At 37.1% G+C, this 7,821-nt stretch overlaps 1 long non-coding RNA gene across 2 annotated transcripts in view; it reads right to left on the bottom strand.

Moving 5' to 3' along the window:
- The window catches only part of LOC143661307 (uncharacterized), a 42,789-nt gene extending 39,155 nt beyond the window's left edge, over positions 1-3,634 (bottom strand). For both annotated transcript variants that reach the window (XR_013164500.1, XR_013164499.1), the window contains exon 1: positions 3,532-3,634. This is a non-coding gene — a long non-coding RNA (uncharacterized LOC143661307). The remainder of the gene's footprint in view (positions 1-3,531) is intronic.
- Positions 3,635-7,821: the final 4,187 nt, after the last annotated feature.

Raw genomic sequence — 7,821 nt, 5'->3', positions numbered from 1 at the left:
TGATCCTGGGGTCTGAATTAACTAAATAAAAGTCACTGTCTGCACTGGGCCTTGCCCCCTCTTCCCCCCTTTTTTTTGGTTGGGGGGGGAGGAGTCACTCTTCAGTGTCCCATTCCCTGCAGGCTGGGAAAGTTACAGGACTCTCAAGCAGTGCCCCTTTCCTGTGGGGAGTGTGTTGAGACAGGCTGGGCTCCCCTTTTAGTAGGATGAAACTGCTGCTGATATCCCAGCCCCTGGGGCCTAAATTCTCATAATGAGAGCCACCACTTTGCTGGGCCCTGTCCTCCCCTTTCTTGGAGAAGATAAGCCCTTTAGGGAACTATCTGTATCCCCTGATTAGTTACCCAGTCTCTCAGCCATTCCTTAATTCCACCCTTGCTTGGAGGTAGAACTGAAAACTGAGAATGCCTGCTGCTTTCTTTAATGGGCTGCTAAAAGGAAAAAGAGAGTGAGAATAAAGATATTTTCCCAGAACTGGTCCCCAGTCCCTGTGGTTCACCAGTCAAGAGTCTGACTTGGTACCCAGCTCTAGTGCCCCTTTTCTTGGTGCATAGCCTTTTTCCAGTATTCTGAGCTCAGCCAACTCCAGAAACCTATGTTTCTTGTTTTGTTTTGTTTTTCCTTGCCCTGACTCCTCCCTGCTTGGATGGGGCTCCTAGTTTCTTGTTTGAGTTGAATATGTCTGTGCTTGAGCTGGTATTCAGCAGTCTGAGTTTGTTAATCAAATCTTCGATTGGAACCTAGATGAGCTCTCCTTTCCTTGTTCCTAGTAGAGAGGGCTTCTGTTTCCCACTGGGGAGAAGCCTGAGTCAGCCTGCTGTGCCAATGGAGCAGGACCACCAGCCTCCACAGCATGGAAAAATTTGCTGTTCTGTGTGGTGATTTATCAATCTCGCCCTTTTCCACTTGTTGCGGCCTGGTATATGGTGTGCATCTGGTCATGTAAGACTCCCAAACAGTTGTTCCAGACAGTTCCTTGATATTTACTAGCTGTCCTTGAGGACAAACTAAATCCCGCATCCCACTATGCCACCCTCTTGCCCAGCCTCTCTCATTTAATTTTGGAGATTTGAAGGATTTTCTTATCTTTCTATGCTCTGGAACTGTTTAAACACTGTTGAAAGACTCTACTTTTACGAATTTGAACTAGTAGTCGACCTGTTTCCTCCTTAATCATTTAATTTCACCTATGAGTTACCTGGGACTGATATTTTTTCAGAGGTATAATGTGGTGGGGTGGTGATAACACTCTTTCCTCAGTTTTATTTTTGCCAATTATGATTTTATATATTCTACTTATCTGGGTCAGTTTTTGTAAATCATATTTTTCTAGTAAGCTATAACTTTCATTCAGATTGTCAAATTCATTTCAAGGAGATGAGAATAGAAGTCTTTCTGTTCTTTAATTTCCTCTCTCCTTGAGGTTATTTCATCTTTCTTTTTTGTGTGTTCGTACTTGTACCCTGCTACTTCTTGGTTGTATTCACTAAAAAGTTCATCAATTCTATTGTATTTTTTATGTACCTGCTCTTATATTTTTAATTAATTATATAACATTCTGCATTCTAATTTATTATTGGTTTTACATTTCTCTTTACCAAGTCTTTCTTTTTATGCTGTGGCTTTTATTTTGCTCTTATTTTCCTAATTTCTTAAAAAAGAATGTATATCACTTGGTATTTTTCTTTGCTTCTTAATACAGATATTTAAGACTATACATTTTCTTTTAAAGCTGGGATTAGCTGTTGCATATGTTTCTAAGGGAGAATATTTTCATTATCAGTATTTTCTAAGTACTCCACAATTGATTTTTATTTCCATTTCCACCTACATGCATATGCAATAATTATACTTTTTTGAAGTGTCCTACTGTTACCTTATTATTTTGACATTCCATCAATACTTAAAAATAAATGATCTGAATTAGTTGGTAATAGAAATTTATACCACATTCTTTGTTATTGTTGTCCTTTAGGTCTAATATAGTCTTGATGATTTCTGGCCCACTTGCTATTTTGGGGGCTGGGAAAAATGAACTAAAACCCTCTATGACTGATGATTTTTTCTGTGTCTACTTCTGTTTCTAGTAGATTTCCTTTGTGAATTTTAATACTATATTATTCACAGATACCTTTATTGTTAAATTTTCTGTGATTTGGACTCTTAATCATCATTGAAGGCCCTTTTTTTGTTTTTATTTACTGTTTAGGGCCTTGTTTGATCATATTAATCTAGTTGCATTTGATATTAGTTTCTTAACCACTAAATTCAATTTGTTTGCATTTGCTTGGTATACCTTTATTCACCCTTTCATTTTCAGCCATCCTTAGTTTCTTTGTTTTAGGTGTATCTCTTTGTTTACCACACATAGTTATGTTTTGCTTTGAATAATATTATTCTTTCAATGGATGAGGAAATCACTTTTATAATTATTGATGAGACCGATTGGTTTTGCCTAACTCTGTCATTATATTTTGGGGACCACATACTTCTTCTGTTTATTTAAACAATATTTATTGACTACTCTGTATTTAGTTATTAGTATGCGTTCCCTTTCTCTCACTTTCCCTTCTTCCTATCTTTCCCTTCACTGTGCAGTTTTGGCTGATTACATCATTTTATTAGCTCTAATCTATTTATATCTTTAATATACCTCAATTTCTATTACTTGAGTTATCAGTTTTATATGATACCTTTATGTCCCCAGTTCTAAAAAGAGAGGATGTCAGCGTACATCCAGAATTGCCTGCTCCTCCTTCATTTGATATTTGGTAGTACATTATTTCTCCATTTTATGGTTCTTTTACCATGATGGGCACAATTTTGGTTTTTTTTTTTTTTTTCCTCCTTATTCTTGAATTAGATGGCTTCAATAGTCATTGCTGTTTTGCTGTTCTTTCTCCATTTCCTTTTCCTCAGCTGAAGTTCATAGTCTGATGACTTATTTAAGAAAGCTTTGTCAGAGTACTATTCTCTGAATTCTTGTATGTTCAAAGAGGTTTGTTTGTGGTCTTTATGTTCAAATGAATGCTTGGCTGGTTATAAAATTCTTGGTTCCTCCTTTCCCTGAGATCTTTCCAGGTACCGCTGTTTGATGCACTGGCTTTACATTTTACCCTGAAGAATTCTGAGTAGTTGACAGAAGAACAAGGGAGGAGATTACAGAACATATCCCAAACTAATATAAATCCTCAAAAAGCACAGCATTTAAAAATAACCTCCAGGGTACACGTGTGGTTCAGTGGTAGAATGCTCACCTTCCATGTGGAGACCTGGGTTCGATTCCTGGACCACGCACCCCCCCCCCCCAAAAAAAAAAGTTAGTAAAAATAACAACCAAAAAACTCAGCTATATCTGAAAACATCATTGTAGAATATCGCATAGTAATGACATCCATTGCCCTGTCTTAAGAAAACTGTAAGGTATTTTCAATGTTATTTTTTTTTCATTTAAGTACATATATAATCTGTTTTAGAGATATTGTTCTATTAATTCAAGAAATATTCATGTTTTATCATTTTTAATCTTACCTGGTAATTTTAGTTGATTTCAAAATTTTGTTTTGTGAAATTTCTTATTTCTTAAGGACTCTGGAGAAAGGAGGTAGTCTGCTTATAATGGCTTTTCTCAAATGGGGAAACAAGTATGTCATAATAACTTGAGAATGTTTTCAACCTTCAGATAATTCTGTTTTACAACTCCCTGACATCCCCATTTGAGAATCAGTTATTAATTACCAAATGAGATATGTGCAGTAAGAGGATGGAGGGAGCATCTTTGACTGGATATTTCAAGGCTGACTTTTGATGAGGTGGCCCTTGAGCTAGATGGATTTTCACAAGGTAGAGAGGAGAGGGAAAGCATTTCTAGATCTCTGGAAAATGAAATGTTGGTCCAAAAATGCCACACAATTAGTATGAGTCCCCTGTTTATAGTGTTATACTGATTCTTTAGCATATCTGAAATATGACTTGTATACAAACCTTTGTCCGGAGGCAGCATTTTCTATTTGTGAGCCTTTGAGTCAGAAGGTTTGGCAACAAATGAAGTTATTTCTTAAGTCTTTTATGTCATTAGAGCACTTGAAACAGGCTGAATTCCAAAATTCTATCTTAACCTGATTTCCATTCAGGCTGGAGATTGGTTTAAGAAAATCCCTCAGTATCCAATAAAAGTCTCTTGAGGGTTTCTGTTAAGTGCTGGCCCAGGACTATAGAGAAACACTGGGTCAGAGTTCCCTTATGAGGGAGAGGATTGAGAATTTGGTTTCCATTAACCTCTTCCCAACAATACAGCTTCTGTTGCCCTGGGTTTTTTTGTGTGGGGTTGAAGAGTGGGGTTTAGTGACAGGTCTGTTTATTTTGCTTTAATAGTAAAGAGAAATAGTTACTCTGACTATTGTACATTTATCTTTATGGAATTTCTGTTCCAAAAGATCCAAGGTCTATTATTAATACATAGCTATTTTAAAACAGGAGCCTATTAACCCATGTCTTTCAGTACACTTTGAAGCATTACAGTAATTCCCAGTCTTAGCATCCTAAAATGAGGTATGTTACTATGCTGGTCTGAAGTTATTATATACCCCAGAAAAGCCATGTCCTTTAATCCCCATTCCATATTGCTGGGTGGGATCTTTTTTATTGTTTCCATGGAGAGGTGACTAATCCAATTGTGGCTGTTAACTTTTGATTAGATGGTGTCCATGGAGATGTGTCTTCACTCATTCAAGGTGGGGTTGCTTACTGGACCCCTTTAAGAGGGAAACACTTGGAAAAAGCTTAAAAGCCATGAGAGCCCATGCAGCCAGAGACCTTTGGAGGCGCAGTAGGGAAATACTCCTGGGGAAGTCCTTTGAAAGGAGAAGGCAGAGACCCCAGCAGATGCCAGCCACATGCCTTCCCAATGGAGAGAGGTGTTCCAGACTCATCGGCCTTTCTTGAAATAAGATATCTTTCCTTGGATGCCTTTGTTTAGACATTTTTTATACCCTTGGAACTGTAAACTTATAACTTAATAAATTCCCTTTTTAAAAGCCATTGTGTTTCTGGTATATTACATTCCAGCATCTTTAACAAACGAAAACAGCTACATGTTTTCATTCTTTATTAAACAAACATTTGATGCATATTGTGAGTTGGGGAACACAGCTAAAAAAGATATCACCCATACATCCCCAGAGTCCATGAAAGCAGTGGTTTATGGCATTCAAATCCAGGGGACTTTTGGAAGTGTGTGGAACTGACTGGGAGCTCTGTGGTGTGCTTGGCATTTTCTGGCCTTAAGGCTTTAGAAGCATCCAACTTCCTTTCTCAAAGTCAGTGGCCTCCCTACAAATATCATTAATAGGTTAGGCCCATGGAATAGCCTTGCTTTTACCCCTTTCCCTCCTAATCAGTCTTATGTAACAAGAAAAATTAAATGTTGTCACTTATGCAAGATGCAGTTTGTGAAATGCTTATGAACCAAATATTTTTAGACAGAGGGATTAGAGAACAACTGCAGCTCTGACACTTATTAATCTGTTCTAGTGGACCGGCTCTTAATCTCATCTATCAAATGGGAACGATGGGAACGACCCTTACGCAGAATCAGTGAGGTAATGTTGGTAAAGGACTGAGCACAGTGGCTGGCAAATAATAATTGTCAATAATTATGTATGTACGGTATATTTCTGCCAAAATTACTGTTTGTAATTGTGATCTCCTCAAAGGCAGGAGGAAACAATCTCATTCAATTTTCAATCTAAGGAATAGGCATAGTTCTTTGAGACAGTATGTTAACAAGTGTTTGTTTAATGAGGGAATGTTAATTAATTATGAAAAGCTGGCAGCTCCTGAGATTTTTAGGAGAGAACATGTTCTTTCAAGGTTACAGGGGTATGGATGGTGCTTTATTTCCTATGTCCAGCATGCTAAGTCAGGTCCTGAGTTTGAAAGACATGGAGTTGTATATTTATTGTGTAAGTGTGTAGACTTATACTTTAAAAAGAAGGAAAATAGCCAAACATCTATCAATAGGCAAATGGATAGACAAATAATGATGTCTACTCCAATGAAACTAGCACTTAAAAAGAGATGGATCAATATATATTGGCACGTAAGGAGGGCCATAAAACATTGATAAGCAAATGAAGCAAGATGCAGAAACACATAACTATATATAATAATGATTCAATTGTTTTGAAACCATGTATCAAATGAATTTATATCTGTCCGTTTATTTACCCTTCTACTGGTCTATCTATACTTTTATATCTATAACTATTACATCATGCTTTATCTCTTCCCATCCATCACTACATCTATTATCCATTTTCCCTTTTCTCCATCCTTTCTTTCTAAAAATAAAGAAAAAGTAGTCCTGAGGACACAAATAAAGTGATACAAAATGGTTAGGGTGAATGGTGGAATGTGAGAAAGAGAAACTTTTATATGTATTTAGGATATTTTACAAAGAAAACGATTTAAGGGATTTCTTGTTTTTAAATTATAAATAATATTAAATAAGAAATTAATGGAGCTATCTCCTTGTAAAAAATACTGTATTCTGCCTTATGGATCACAAGTGACAAAACTCTTCTCAAACTAGGGTAAGAGAAAGGGAACATTCTGACTCCCAAATTGAGAAGTCGAAGTTGGTGTTTCTGGTTTTGGACAAAAGCTCCAGATGTTTTCTCCCCAACTGTCAAGTTCTGACTTAGCCTCATCCTCAGCCAGCTTCTCTCTTTTGGCGTAACGAGAGAGCATCCAACAGCCCCAGACACACATCTTACTAATTTAGTACCCTAGTGAAAAGAGGGAGCCTTTCCCTGTAGATTTAGAATTAAACTTCAAGGGGAGTCTGGTTGGCCCAGTTTGGGTCCCGTGCTTGTTCTCGAATCTATCACTGTGGTCAGGGCCTTGACCCCTCAGAAAGGTCATGTGGTGGGGGAGGGGGTGGGGTCAACTTGGCAGGAAACCCATGTAGTTGCTTCCCTTAGGGAAGAATGGTTTTGATTCCGGAAGAAAGGGGGAGAAGGATGCTGCTCAGGACAAAACAAGGAATGTCCACCACCGATACTTAAGAAGCACCCTGGAGCTTAGGAGGAACTTCTACATCACAGCTTGAGGAGACCGAAAAGTTCTTTTGGAAGAATAGTTAGTAGCAGAGAACTATTAATGTCAGGAGGCCAGACTCTCTGGTTAAAACCTTATAGATTGGAACAAGTTGCTTCTCGAGGTTTTAAACTTTTGTCTTTGCTATCTGGTTAATTGCCATAGAGGGAGATATGGCACCTCCTTGAAGATTCTGAAGTGCCGTCATCCTTTTTACCTACAGACTCATTATACCACTATGATATGTGTCAGGTGCATTTAATAGTGAGGGGGCATTAGAGGAAGTATGTAGAAAATAACACGTGATTTGGTAACATTTTTCTCTTATTCCCCCAAATAAACAAAAATTTTGTCAGCAAGTGGAGAACAGATTTAAATAGTAGCCATACACCTAACAGAATAGATATGAATCTAACTTATAACTGTGGAGTACTTCAGATTTGTCTTCACATATCTTCTTAAAGAACTATGATATTAGGCAGTTTCTTCTCCAGAATTTTTCACCAAATGGGATGATTTAAAATTACAATTTAATAATAGGGGGAAATTGTGATATTTAACTTTATCCTTTGTATCTCCTCTTTGTCATTTTTCATTCTAATTAATTTTAAAAAGTTTTCTTTACTAAAACAAGCATATATAATATATATACTATTCAAAAACGTTAATACGAAATATAAATTCTATGTTTTAAGATGTTTTCTTCAATGCCTTTTTGTAGAA

This window comes from Tamandua tetradactyla, chromosome 2, assembly GCF_023851605.1.
Source record: "Tamandua tetradactyla isolate mTamTet1 chromosome 2, mTamTet1.pri, whole genome shotgun sequence".
In the NCBI taxonomy this organism is placed as follows: Eukaryota; Metazoa; Chordata; class Mammalia; order Pilosa; family Myrmecophagidae; genus Tamandua; species Tamandua tetradactyla.
Note: the sequence above shows the minus strand (reverse complement) of the source record. Positions and strands in the feature narration are given on the sequence as shown.